Source organism: Hibiscus syriacus, unplaced genomic scaffold (assembly GCF_006381635.1).
Source record: "Hibiscus syriacus cultivar Baekdansim isolate YM2019G1 unplaced genomic scaffold, ASM638163v2 tig00111338_pilon, whole genome shotgun sequence".
In the NCBI taxonomy this organism is placed as follows: domain Eukaryota; kingdom Viridiplantae; phylum Streptophyta; class Magnoliopsida; order Malvales; family Malvaceae; genus Hibiscus; species Hibiscus syriacus.
The window spans coordinates 4,370,451-4,386,132 of NW_024063064.1; the positions used below are offsets into that span (position 1 = coordinate 4,370,451).

The 15,682-nt window shown below is 34.2% G+C and overlaps 2 pseudogenes; both read right to left on the bottom strand.

Annotated features, from left to right (window-relative positions):
- Positions 1–3,881: 3,881 nt before the first annotated feature.
- Positions 3,882–7,119, bottom strand: LOC120159017 (annotated as a pseudogene).
- Positions 7,120–7,870: 751 nt separating this feature from the next.
- LOC120159018 overlaps positions 7,871–15,682 on the bottom strand; it is a 38,769-nt pseudogene continuing 30,957 nt past the window's right edge.

The following is a 15,682-nucleotide window of genomic DNA, read 5'->3' on the forward strand; positions in this document are numbered from 1 at the left end:
TACTCTCAGCTACTCTTGTTGTCACTTTTAGCAACTTAGGTTCAAATAACTCCTCCAGCTAAGTTCAGCTACATGTTATATCCTCCAGCTAGGTTCATCTCTCTATAAGACTCCATGAACTGCTTGAATCCCTTTAAACTGATTGTGAGCTGCCAATGAATGCCGAATGCTCCACCAAGCTGCCATTATGTGTGTTGTCCATTGATGTACCTACACAATGAATAAACTAAGGTAAAATGCATGGAATGGGCTGTAATGAATGAAATTAGGGGTTGTCGTGCATGTATACATACTTATGAACTAATTAAATAATGTGAGCTGAGTGAATATAGATGCAATGCGATGAGCTAGTTGGAATGCACAATGATCCAAATAAACATGTAATGAGCTAGGAAATGAAGGATTTACATGCTGCCATGTGTGAATGAATGCTTATGGGCTAGAAAATAATATCATGAGCTAAGTATAAGATGGCGTGATATTAATGAGCTAATATATAAGTCTTATGAGCTGAAATTATATGTGATGAGCTAAAGAAATTAATAATAGTACGATGCCATAATATAAATGAATTGAAATCAATTTAAATGAATGCAAAACTAATGCAAATCAATGACAAACTAAGTAAAGTATGTAATATAAAGATGTGAGCGATTGTAAGTCATTTAAAGATAAATATGATAAAGTGAACATTTATAATCAATAGTCTAAACAGAGTACTTAGAAAATGATAATGATAAAATATGAGTTCATAGACAAGTAGAGTAGTGATAAAAAAATTTTTTGATAAAAGTTGGAGGTCTCATTAAAAGCTCCTTTCGTATTCGTCCACATACTAACAAGTATGTTAACGAACATTGGAATGAAGAAAATAGTACCTCAATTTCATTAAATAAAATACCCAGTACATATGAAAACATGAAATACCCTTATATGGGAATAGACACCATTACAAAAAAACCAGAATCATCTAAAACTCTCACCTCCTCAACCACAAAGCCCCAGAAGTAATCACCCTATTCTTAAGTTACACCTCAAACAAAAGAAAAAACAACCTAGCACCTAAGGACATAATAGAACAAAAAAAAATAACACCTGCAACCATAAAAACGAAATCAACCACGTCTGAAAAGAACTCCACTGAAAGCACCATCACGAACCAAAGCCACCAAAAAAATTCAGCTCCTAAAAAAATCATCAATGGAACAAAACCACAATACCTTCCCATCAATCAATCTGTCATTGCAACTTAATTCAAAACTCCTTTCTTTTGCTTGCATTTCTTCACCACACGATTTCTTCTTAATTTCCCAGGGAAAGGGGGCACTGATGAGGAAACTTTCTGTAATTGTATTATGTCACCGGATAGACCATTATAAGAAAAGAGACCCATCATAAGAACGTCTTCTGAGGCTCGGGGGCTGACTCCATAAGAAGGGTCAACTGATTTATCAAAAAGATGCTCCACGATATTTAGGTTCGAATGATCCAAAGCCTCCGTTAAATGAAGCCCTAAATCTGAACAAAGAGATAGAGACAATCCAAACCCAACACCGACAGACCCGCTTTTAATTCAATCATTTTCACCAATTTTGTTACTCGAATTCTCAACACATTTTGCACTCTTCCGGAGTGAAACCTTTTCTAAGCTGACAGCTTCAATTGCAACATCTTCGTCGGAGCATTTTAAACCTGAGGAGAACACCGACGTCCCTTACTGAGAATTGTCCAGTGAAGCTCCAAGAGAACAAACAAGATCTAATGAATCATCGCCTTCCTTAGGAACCCAAGACCTTGATTTGAAGGAAGGCTCAATTTCATACACCAGGATTTTAAAGAAATTAGTACCGATCTTCAAATCCAACGACTCATCAATTTTCACTTGAGCCTATGTGAGGATTTGAATTTTTGCCCCATCAAAAGACGAAGGAAATTGAGAGTTTTCGTCGATTGCTAAAAATTTCCCCACCTAGCTGCAATGTTATTGAAAGTACCACAATTCTAAGCGTAAAAAGGAATCCCTTCGTAAACTAACCACACTCGACGACACTCCACCACTAGACTCCCTGACCAAGCAGCAACTTTGGAAAACCACTCTACAAGAGTCTGATTTTTCATTATTCACATTTCTCAACGTAACAGAGTCTTCAAATATCATTATAACTATATTCCCAACAACTATCATTAACGAGAAACCAGCGAGGCCTTTGTCATGCATTTAGCTAGCAAGATTACTGATTTTGATAAAATTCTTGCACCACCCCAATAAACAGTTTCCCAACACTTTAAGTTTATCTTCATCAACAACACCTTCTACTGTCTAGAGATTATTCCTCGTAACAACTTCATGCTCAGACTTACGGTGGACAAAAGGCGATGACTTTCTCCAATAAGACCGTCGAGGGTTGTATTTAGCCAAATAGACACCGATTTTGCAGTCATCAATGTGAGAACCATTCATCTTTGAGATCGCTTTCCTTGCTTCTTCAATTGTTACAAAGCGAATGAACCCGAAACGAACCCCATTTATATTTCTTTTTGTTAGAATGAAGGCATCAATGACCTGACTGTGGGTCAAACCTCTTCCAATGGATATTCTCTGGTAAGTTTTCAATGGATAACGTATAGCATCCAATTCTGAACCCATTACTGATTTTTGGGAGGCCTTAATTCCACCAATTATTAAAACCGATTCTCCTACTTTTTGCTACTACACAAGATTTGTCACTGTAACACCCAGCCTCCATTGAGACACCCACGTTAGATAAAACCACAACGAACGACGAAATACGTTGAGGAGCGCCGAAGGGGGGGACGAACAATTGACACCATAATAACAGAGAACACGTTAAAGAGAGGAATGAAGAGATCAACCTTGAAACTTTAAGGTTTTATCTCTTTCTTAGTTGTCATTGTCGGAGTCAAAATGTAGGTTGAAGAAGTTGAGGAGCCAAGTCTTCGTAGTCGTCAGCAATGGCTTACGTCGGGTTTGGGGGCTCGTTTTCTTGGGGTTTAGACAGAAAAAAGAGTCAGGGTTTAGATAAAAAAAAAAAGAATAAAAAATGAAAAAGGGAGTTATTAACATTTTGGGGTTTGTTTGGGTCTCTTCGACTGCTTCTAGTGGTGGTTATGGAGTAAATTAGTTTTTTTTGGAAAAAGACGGCAACCGCATGGAGAGGGAGAGAGTATAGACTATGCCTTTACAGATGAGGTTCTTCGCGTCGTCGTCGGAGAAGAAAAAGCGTCGCATAAAAGCTGAAAGTCGAAGGGCCTCAACGTAGATCCATTGTATTGTAGGCTCTCCCTCATGAAACGAAGCCTAGATCCTTGTTGCTAGCGTTGATGAGAGCAGACCTTGAAGTTTTGTTTGGTCAACGGTCACCGGAGGTGGCGGTCGACGCTCGTCTGATGACGGTGGTGCGGCTACCGAAACTCCCAGCCTAGAGAGAAGGGAGAGGGAATCAGTGATAAGTAAATTATAAAGAAAATAAAGAAATATGAAGTTTAAGAGAACTCCCTCGAATATTAAGGAAATGATGGACATTAAGAGTGAAAATGAGCTTGCATCATCTACAATTAGATGAATAAGGTGATAGGAATTAGTAACCCTTTAGGAATGGATATTGGACGTATTAACTTGGAATTGCAACATCATCAAACAAATAATCATCTCTTAACGAATGTTATTTCATTTCTAGCTGCTCAAAATGGAAAAATTAATTGATCTATACTATATTTTTATGCTACAAATGATTGCAATGTTTTTCTCAAACTTTATTCTTCTTAGGGACACATAAGATTTCATCTCACCACTACTAACAGGATAAGGGTTGAAATTCCAAGGGAAAGATAAGACATATCACCTCCTTAAGTGTGGATTCTCATTTCTTCTCCTCATTCTCATATTGTCGAGGCTTGCATTCAGTGCATGCAATGCAAGCCAGAGGGGCGTTTTCAAGGAGACTAATTCTTAATGTTTGTCACTTCTCTTCATTCCCAGGAACATATAGCAGGGCTTCCATGATTTGGATCTCCCAGTCTTGAGGTAGGAAATAGGAATACCAATCATTATCTGTAGAAAAATCCCATTTCAAAATCATAAAAGGTTGAAACTAATGAATTGTTTGGAATAAGCCAGTTTTACACTGAAATCGGTTCATAAAACCCCAGAAAAATGCTAATGCAACATTTTCAAATTGATGATATAAGAAAAACGGCTTAACTCTAGCAATGTAGTGGAAATTACAGTAGACTTGCAAGACTAGATAATGATGCATCAAAATTGAGTGAGTGATCTCGGCCCCGGGTGTTTGTATGGGAATCTATTTAATTTTAGATAGAGAATAGAAGGAAAAAAACAGAAGATCTAAACAAGAACACGAAGCGGATGAAATTAACCTTTATTAAGAACTGCCTTCAATTGCAATACTCCATTTCCTTGTGGTCCGGATACGGGGAATGTGCAAGATGCAGACTGCCTCTTGTGAGCTACAGCAAGTGAAGCATTATACCATGGTCCCTTCTTAATTGGTTCTCCGATAGCATTTATGATTGCTTGATTCTTACTGGCTATCTCCATTGCCTTCCTAAAAAATGTTGGGTCTATTATAAGAATAAGTTGATTATCATCGCAAATGGAGAACGCAGAATGGGATGAAAACCCAACATTAGACATCAATATACGGAAACAACAATAACAAGACCGAAAGCTCGGAGGATGCTAAGAATGACAAAAAGGTACCATACTTGGGAATACGACTGTCTATTACTACAATAAAAAGGAGAAAAAAAAAGAAGAAAGTAGCTATTTCCATTGGAAACCAAAAATTATAAGATGATAAATTCCGTCCATTAGCTTGATTTCCTTCAAACAATATTTTTATGTCCATTGTGCACAAGGAGATTGTACAACAACAATAGAAGTAACAAAGCTAAAAAAATTATAATATTTCCTGGGTTCTGCAAAACAAAGTAATATAATTATATGAAGGTATCTCTATCTAAGGCATATAGATTAACACCTCAGTTCAAGACAGATGAAACATTCAAGCATGGATCGGATTTGAAAATTAGAACTTTCAACAGCAGAACAGAATGCACGGATAATACCTGCTACAGCCATGGTAAATGGCAAGGTCATCAAGAGCACTCAAGGTGACACCGCCTGCTACAGTAATCAAGACAAAGGAAACTGCTTTTCGAGCAATCAACTTGTTCTTTTCATCATTCACAGAGTTTCATTGCAGCATAATTCAATCAAATAAGTACAAATATGGTGAAGCTTGGCCTATCTCTTGGAGAAGCCTAAAAACACGACACAGCAACAATTACACCTACATGAACAAAAACTTCTACTTGTATGTTAAACAAACTGAACATTGAATTTCTAATCTTCTGTCTGGGATTTGACACAAAGCCAAAAAGGCAACTTGGGTAGGACTTTATGAACAAATCCAAAGTATAAATAAACTTTAGGTCCCTTGATTTTTCTTGTTTTGGGTATCAACCCAGCTTCAGTACGTAAAGAACTTCGATGGGTTCTTGACATAAATGGCTGATTCAATCCCAGAAAACAAAATGCTAAAATCCCGAAACTGGAAAAAAAATGGAAGAAAAATGAGATGAAAAGTTGTACCTGGAAAGCTTCGAAGTTGGAGAATTCCTGAAGAAAGAAACCAACCTTTTCGCCAACATATCCCTCTCTGTTATAGGGCTGTTGGCAAACCCTTCTTCCTAGTTGAAAGATTTCCTTTTTTCTCTCTTTTCGCGTGATTGATTCTATGAGAACCCAAAGTAAATATTTGCTTTGATCGATGGGCTTATGAAGTTCTTGAGGCCCAATCGGGATTTACTTTTTCATATGTTTACAACACCATTCAAGTTTCCAACAGTAGAAAAATGAAGAGGCATTAAGAAAAGAACAAGAAGTTGGAGTTGGGCTATGCTTGATGAGAGTAGTTCATGAGCTGTTTGAATTTGACTCAGTTAATATTCAGACTCGAGATATTAACGAGTTGATTGGTGTAAAATTTATTTCGAGTCGATAGGTACACAAAAAATTCATTAACTTTTAAATTTTGGTGGTTCAAACGTTCTTTGTTCAACTTCCGCCAAATTGAATGCCTCCAATGGCGGGTCCTTCGCCCAAAACTGGTCATTGTGTTCTCTAATGCTTACCTAAAATCCTGAAGCTACTTATGTTTCCTTTAATCACATTCGAACTAAATAAAACTTCATATATTTCAAAGTTCATCACTTGGCCTAAACATGTCGCACATTTACCAAGAATTTCCTTTAGATTCCTAGCTCCTCTAACTACCGCCTCCTGGAAATACGGTTATCATGTGCAAAGAACAAATGGGGCTTCCGAGAGTGTGTCTTCTCTTTTTGTTAATTTGTAAGGGTCGTCTTATGACCATGAAGAGCGGATGAGACGACATATGACAGATGAAACCAATTGTTCCTGTTGTGGCACTTTCAATGAATCATTATTTCGTGTTTTTCGAGAATGTATAGAGACTCGGACTACCTAGAATGAACTTAGTAAACCAAGACTGCTTGGGGTTCTTTTGGGAATGAATATTATCGATTGGGCACGGGTAAATCTTCAACGGCCAGATTTTCCCCCATCGTTTCTGATGAATGAGACTTGCTGTTTGGGTCTATTTTATAGAGCATTTGGATGAGAAGAAACCAGAGAATTTTTGCACCTGAAACTTTGGCGACATAAAGCACAGTTCAACATAGTCACTGTTTATTAAGAGAGGTTGAAGAAGCTCGAAAATTAGTCTTATCAACAAATAATGGACGTGAAAGAATATGTTGTGAGATCCTTTGGGAGTCTCCGTCATCGAGATGGTGCTCATAAAACTTCTTCATGCCTTACAATCTGTGGTGGGGTTATTTGTGATGCGACGGGCATGTGGATTGGTGAATTAACGAAAGCCATAGGAGTGAGCTCGGTACTTGATGCAGAGCTTTGGGATGTGTTGGAGGCCTTCTCTTTGGCTTGGACTTGAGTATAAGATCAGTCATTCTCAAAAGGGACAGTAAGGATGCAGGGAGATTTCTTAAGCAAGGAATAAACATGGATTTGAATTCCCCTTTAGTTCCACACATTGTAGACTTTCTTCGACGAGATTGACGGTTAAAATTTATGCACGCGGCTCAGGAAGGAAATATGGTTACCAATAACATGGCGAAACTTTATACTAAAATTTTTACTACACCCTTCTACACATTGTAGACTTTCTTAGACGAGTTTTGACTTTGGTGCAAACTGAAGCTGGGGTATTGAAATGGTATCATTTTACGACACCCTTCTACATTTAAAAAAAAAACTTACTCCATATTAGGAAAGGTTTAAATACACCATTACCCCCTGAATTATACACTTTTTACTAAGATGTCCCGTAAATATTTTTCGAGATATTTTACCCCTAAAGTTTATATTGTTACCTTATTTATCTCAAACTGTTAACAACCATCAAAATTTTTAACGAAAAAATAAATTTAAATCATATGGATAGTTAAATAATTATTTTATAACTTTTAATAGTAGAGGGCTTAACAAAACAACTCTAGTCAAAGGATTATTTTTTAATTTTTCTTAGTCAAGGAACCCGACAAAACAACATCCTATAGTCAAGGGACCATTTGTGTGCTTTAACCAATTTTTAACATACTTGATTTTTATTAATAAAATAAGTATTATAATATATATATTTATGACTACAATTTTTTTATATCACGAATATGAATATTTATAATATTAAACAATACTAGTTTTTTTTTCATAAATAAAAAATATATAATGCAATAAACTACTTTAAATTGATTGTAATAGTATTGGTGTACCAAATCTAGTTGTTCATAGAACAACATAAAACATAAAAATGATGTTCCACTTGAACTGCATGATAAAAAGCACTCAAGAGGAGAAAAACGCACACCCCATAGAAGGTTTATATACGCCCCAACACTTCTTTTATGAGAAATAACAAAAATTACAAAGCAGAATATTGATGGGAAATGTTCAATTCGATATTCATGCAACAAGTTGAAAACTTCATATATATATTCAATTCCCCCAAGTTGACTGTAACCATTACCTCTTGATCTGTAGTCACCGAATTCTTGGTCATTTCCCCTACACAAACTACGAGAGCTAAATCGACCTCTCAAGGCCTTTGGTGCATAACTGCCCCTGCCTCTTCCCCTTCCTGATCATTTTGAATGGTAGACTCATGTTAACAAATCAATTGCACTTCGATAATGAGAAACTAGACTACAATTTGTAACCCACATATACATGTTTAAGAAATCATATGCTTAATGTTCATCAAGATTGTCATTTTTTTTTATAATTAAGTTGCCAAAATCAGAGAGTTTATATTGGAAGTTTGTTTACCAGCTAACAATCGACCTAGAGGATTATCATATAATTGTAAAACTTTAGTGAAGCAGCCTGTAAATGTGGGCAAAAGAATTTAGTGACTGAAAGAGTGACTTTTGTGGATAAGTAGGAAGAATGCTTTTGTGGATGTTAGGAAGATACTCAAAAGCAACAACATGAAAAAGCATTTTACTGAAAATATACAACTACAAGAAAATTTTAGAGTGCATAAAAGAGGAGTGTGTATTAGGGAACTTCCTCCACGTGTAATGCTGCTAATTGGTATGTGCCCCTCAATGTAAACTTACCTTCCCCCCAATTTTATAGGAGATGCCTATAGAAGAAACAAAACTTGGTCAGTATTAATATGAAATATCAAGTACAGAAGTCAAAAGTAAAACCATAGCTTCAGGATGGCAACGAGGCGACGACTACGAATATACAAATTAGCTACAAAAGTAGATTATGCTATTTCATGGTACCACCTGGAGCAGCTATTCTAGTATATCCATGTATATCTACAGTCCTTCATATAATAAGAAACTAGAAGACTTTGACACTTGCGGGTATTATAAGTAAGTTTTGGTTTAAAAGAAAAATAGAGGTTTATTTCCTTCACCCTCCTGTCTCAAAATCCACTTTTTCTTGTATTTATTCAAGAAGCTCTTTCATGGCTGTGCTAGCCATCTCCATCTTATCCGTCATAAGCAACAGAATAAAAGCATCACAAAGGAACATGGATGCAGCTTAAATTTGATCCAACAATATGAACCACCATAAAAATTAAAACTAAAATGTAATTACAATGGAACAATGTTAAAAGAGTGTTCAAAGCTCCTTTTACGGTGAACTCAATCTTATAGACGAAAACAAGCCAAAGTAGTTACAAACATACAATGAATAATTCAAAGAGGAGATTAGCAAGGAAAGTAAGAAACTATTCAGCTTATGAAATTCTAAAAGAAATACAGAAAGGAACCAAGCTACTAGCTGCAATTCAACATATTCGCTTGGGGAGAAGGCCCAAACAACAACGAAAATTCATACCTTGATTGCATTTGGAACAACAGAAATGTCTTCAAACTCAACAAAAGCATAGCAAACACCAACAACATCCTGCATACATCTGACACAAATTTAGTTTGTTCGAAGATATATACAAAAGATATTGAGAAGAGAAGAAAAAGAAATCACCTTGCGGTTCCGGATAAACACACCATCAGGCTTGATTCTGCCGAAATTTTTGAACTCTTACTCAATTCCAGTAGCAGTAACAGTAGAGGACAAGTTTCTCACATAGACAGATCTGCATTCACCAATATATTCATCTGAAAGGATGAAGATCAATAATCACATTGCAACGCCTGATCCAAGAACTATAAATATTTCGACCAGTTAATATTGTTTCAACTCTAAGCATGGAAGGTAATTCAGAAATGGAATGATAAAATATCCAGCCTCTAAACCATTAATTTCTCAACTGTTGAAACAAAATCCTAATGCTCAGAGGGTCAGATTAAATGCTCATATGTCCATTTAATTTTTTTTCTTTCCCAGTAACCAATGCAGAGGCAAAATAAGGGAAATTGATAAAAATGCAAAGCAAACTATCAAATGGAAACTATATCACTGTAAGTGCTAATATAAACAAAACAGACCAAAGTTAATAGAGCTAGACTAACCTTCTTCAGAGATCAAACCTTCCTCCACTGCTTTCTTTGCTGTAGATTCAGGCACATCTGAATAAGCAAGATGTGATTGTTGACTAGCAGACTCTGGAATGTGATCCCAATCTGAAGTAGTCTGGGGAATCTTATTACACATGGTCGAGGTCGAACAGATGAAACCGACTGCTCCTTAGGAACACCCAACTAGACCATTTTAACACCAAATAAGGTTAATTAACGAATTATAAATACTTGAATTTCTAAAAAATTAAACACCATTGATCTGCGGTCCGAATGCTAAATAGAAAAAAAGTTAGTTCAAAGGAAAGGCCGGATCATTCTCGACTCTCATTTGGTAATTCATTGCATGTTTACTATTTACATGCAAGGACATGTGGTGGTAATGTAAGATCGATGTTGTATGCCACACAATTTAGTAGAATTCAAAGGATATTTTGGTTACATTATGGATAAAGAAAGTACAAACTTGTATAGGTAAAATGCTAGCTATTTCAACATGTTAAGAATAGGTAATGAGTGAGACACCCTCAATAAGCAAGTCATAAACATATAGGCTCAAATAAAAATGTAGTGTTTGCATAATGAGCAACAGGGGAGTACTTACAACAGAGGCATATGTTCTTCTTGGAGCCTCTCCAACAGGTTCCTCCGAATGCATAACTGCGGTCTCTTGCACAGTGATCACCGCACTACGATGGGCAGCGGGAGTTTCCTCTGCAGGAGCTTCCTCCACCACGACTTCAGCTTCAAAGTCTACTTCACCCGGTTGCTCAAGGGGACTATATTTTACAACTAGATCATCATCTTGTTGAAACGATTTTTTCCTCTTAAAAAACAAAAAATTTGATTTTTAAAATCTGGTTTTTTTAAAAAGATATTGTCTCGAATAATTTAATAACCGGTTAATAATGAAACGTGATTCGATGAGTCTTCACCAACTTTTGTTTAGGATGTGATTAGGGACCCAAAAACTATTTGTCATTTAAAATATTAATTTTAATTAAAACAACAAATTTGCGGTGTGTTACCAAAAAGTTGAGTTCAAGAGTCAGTTATAAGTGAGGAAGGATTAGCACCCCACAACGCCCTAAATTGGTACCTAGTCGATTAATTAGTTGTATTTTCAATGAAATTTGCAAATAATTCGAATTTAATTTAATTTAAGATCTCATACAAATAATATTCTTTGAATTTTGGAACGAAACACAATAATATTTAATTATTTCCTATCGAAAATAATCCACCTCTCATACCTTAAAGCAGTCGATTCTTACTCCAATAAAAAAAATATTATAATTACATCCTAAAGTTCATTATTAATCCAACACAATAAAAAAATAGCACCACGACCTTCTGTCTTTATTTTAAAAAACATATTCTTTGGATCTTAAGAGAGAAAACAATAATATCTTATTATTTCCAATCGAGAATAAATGACATCTCATGCCTTAAAGCAATCATTTATTACTCCAATTAAAATGAAGAGATATCACTATTTCGTCTTAAAATTCAATATTGATTCGAGAGAAAATGATAACATCTGATTATTTCCAATCCAGAATAAACAACCTCTTATGCCTTATAAAACAATCATTTTTTACTCCAATCGAAATGAAGAGATATCACTATTTCATCTTAAAAATCAATATTGATTCGAGAGAAAACGATAATATATAATTATATCCAATCGAGAATAAATGATCTCTCATGCTTTAAAGTAGTCATTTATTAATCCAACCGGAATGAAAATATATTATTATCTCATCCTAAAATTCAATATTAATTCGAGTGTTACTATTTTGTAATCCCATTGAACTGTACATGCAAAAATAAAACAAATTAAAAGCATACATCAAGCAAGTACCATTAATTATTTATTTTACCAACATTTAATGAGAGTAAGGATGTTCAATTATTTAAATACATCGAGACAATACCTTATATTTTGATATGATAGTCTTTTATCGGTGAACTTAATTAGAAGAACATGATCTTTTTCTCCTTCCCCAAATTTTAAAATGGATTCAACTTAATTCCTGTCACTTAATGTGATAGACTTTCATTTTAAAATTATCGAAAGTAGCTTTCTTATACATTAAGACAATCACTTTATGTCAATCTTAAAATGAACGAATATTACCCTTAGTAAAATTATTTTGATTCGAGTCAAGAAATGCTTATGAATTTATCATGCAAATTAATAGAGAACAAAACTAATTAGTGACTAAAATAAAATAAAATAAAAGCAATATGCAAAACAATAAAATAAAAGCAACATGCAAAAATTAAAATAAAACAAAATGCAAATAGGACTAGAATGTAAACGGATAAAATCATCATGTCAAAAATTAAAATAAAATAAAGTGCAAAAAGTGACTAAAATGAACATTTTTAATATTAAGTGCTAAAATTGTAATGAATAAAAGTAAATAAGACATGGGGACCAAATTAAAATTAAATTGCATGGTTAAATTAAATAATAAAAAATAGGTCGAAAACCAAAATACAAACATGTTGAAACTACAGGGACTATATCATAATTATACTTTTTTACAAACCTAAAACATGCTTTAAAGAATAATGTGTAAATTACTAAATCAGTACAGAAATATTAAAATAAAATTAAATCATCACTACACTTGACCAAAATTTAAAAGCACGCCTAAATAAGGGGGACTAAACATCAAATATCCAAAAAAAAATATGTAGCATGCATAAAAAGGGTAAAATACTAAATAAGAACTAAGTCAAAAGTAATCTAAACCTAATAGTTCAATTTATACTAATGGCTCTTGAAGACACTAGTTTTTTCATTTGATTCATTTGATTATTATTATTATTATTATTATGATATGTTATTATTAAATAATAAATAATTTTATTTATTATTACAGGCCCAATTATTAATCCCGGAGCCCAATTTAAAGGCCCGATTACAAGAACCCAGGCCCAAATCAGAAACCCTAAAACCCAATTAGGGTTTTCTATCCTAGTGCTGCCGCCGCTTTGCTTCTCCACCGTTGGATCTAGCATAGATCCAACGGTTCATATGGTCCCAGCAGAAACCCTAGGGTTATGATACCCTAGGGCCACATGGCCGCCGTTTATCAGCCAACCGACACCTTCAATGCCAGGTGACCCAACCAGCAGCCGATGACGCCTTGCTGCCACGACACCACCATCGCCGAAGTCTCCAGAAGATCCCGCTACCCCCCACACGTCGCGGCTATGGGGTGAGTCACCATATAGCTCGGTGACTCACCGAACTCCACCCTTAGGACCGGTCCGAGACAAGCGCCGGTGATGGCTATAAAGCCATCACCCAACCTACAAAGAAAAGAACACAACAACCAGCAAAAACAAAAAAAACAAAAGTAGATCTATATTTTAGGGAACCATAGTCATCGGAGACTCCTTGCGTCATCGGAAAGCCAAAAACCGAAGGTAAAAAAAATTAGATCTACAGGAACCTAAGGGTTTTTAGGGAAAACAAAGACCGGATTCGGTCTTAGGGCGATTAGATATATATTTTAGGAAAAGTTGGAAATTTTCGGCCACCGGAGGCGGTGGCCGGCGGCAGGGATTACGGCGGCAGATGGCTGCCGCCCGGTAACCTGCTTCCCTCCGATGAGGGAAGCTAGAGAGAACCGAGAGAGCTTCTTATTCTTTCGTTTTTTAGAGAAGAAGAAGAAGAGAAGAATGAGTTTGCTGGCCCTTCGGGCCAGCTATGAAGGGGCTTAAATAGCCCTCCCCAAACAACGCCGTTTTGGGGAGGGATCTGTCTATAATTAACTAAAGGTTAAACCCTTTCCGTAGCCATCCTAATTTGTAATTCTTACATTTTAGTCACTAAATCAATTTATAATCCTTTTAATTCGGTTCTTTAATTTTAATTTTATTTATTTTAGCCCTTAACCGTATTTATAAATATTTAGGATAAATAACATATTTAGTCCCTTAACTTTAATAAATAATATTTTAATCCAGAGTATATATTTTTAATTTATTTTAATCTGATATTCGATTTTTATATAATTTTATTTTAGTCACTAAATTAATAAATAAGGAAAATAACATGATTAATCCCTATAATTTTAAATAATTAATTAGGATTAAGTATTTAATTTTAATTTTATTATAATTTAGTCACTAATTTTAAATATTTTCATTTATTTTACTACTTTTAAATATATAATTGTATTTTTTATTGTTTTAATTTTATTTGTTAATATATTTAAATATTTTTTATTATTATAGTCATATAAATATATATATAATAAATAATATTTTATATTTTTTTATATATAAATTATTAAAATATTTATTTATTTATTTTTCAATATCAAAGAAAAGGGCAGTCTTAGTACAACTGGATGTCCTATTCTGGTATTTTAAAATTAAATATTATAAAATTTTTAATTATTATAATATATATCGAAGAAAAGAGCTGTCTTAAGGTACCTAGAAGTCCTTTTCTGATATTTTTAAATAAATAAATATTTTTTTATATAATTATAATTTTGAAATAATAGGATTATAAATTAAATATATTTTGAATTTTTAAATTTCTAATAATAGAGACAATTTATAATTAAAAAGTACCAATTTTGGGCGTTGTAGGGGTGCTAATCATTCCCTAAACGTAACCGACCACGAATCCCTTTTTATTATTAAAAAGAACGAATTTTTGGTTAAAACGCAGATCAGTTTATCTTTTAACTGATGTTTTCGTAAAAACTCTTTTAAAAGATAATTTTTTAGGTATTCGACCTACCTGACCCAAAAGGCCGATGGCGACTCCCAAATTATTTTCAAAACCATTTATTCATATCAATTTTCCCGCCAAATAAATATTTCGTGTCCGGACGAAAACCAGTTACGACAGCTTGGCGACTCCGCTGGGGACCTGGTCAAACTTTTAAAATCAATTATAAATTGTCTCTATTAATTTTAAATTAAAAATTCATATATTTTATTTATAATTCTTTCTTTTCAAATTTTTTATATATTTATTATTTTCATAGTATTTATATATTTTCTTATTAATATTTCATTTTATTTGCAAGTATTTTATTTCATTATTTATTTTTTCTGTCAAAGGTTTGAACATTTCTCCTCACACACAACACTTGCATTGCATAACATAAAGCTCTATAATTGAGTTTGTCCCTTTTAAGTGGGAGTGAAAGCGACGTCTTCGTGAGAATTTATTCTCCGTGTCAGACCTAGCAAGTAACTTTCGAGGTTCATATGCTCTATGTCTTCGTGAGAATTTATTCTTCGTGTTAGGCATAGAGAAATGTATCCCCTCGAATTGAACTCGATCCATTTTAGTCTGTGATGGACTAGGATTGAGGGTTAGCAACCCAAGGGGGCACTAACAAGGACAATTCGAGTACCTTTATTCTTAGATCTGAAACCTTGCATATAATAAACCCTAGAAACTCTTCTGATCTGAAGCCATGCCAAAATAGGTGTACACACAGGAGAAATGAATTCTAACTTTCCTTTTAATTTATTTATTTATTTATTTTCTTATTGATTAAATTACATGTAAATTTAAATTATTATGAAAAAGCATGTTTAAATAAAGATATTT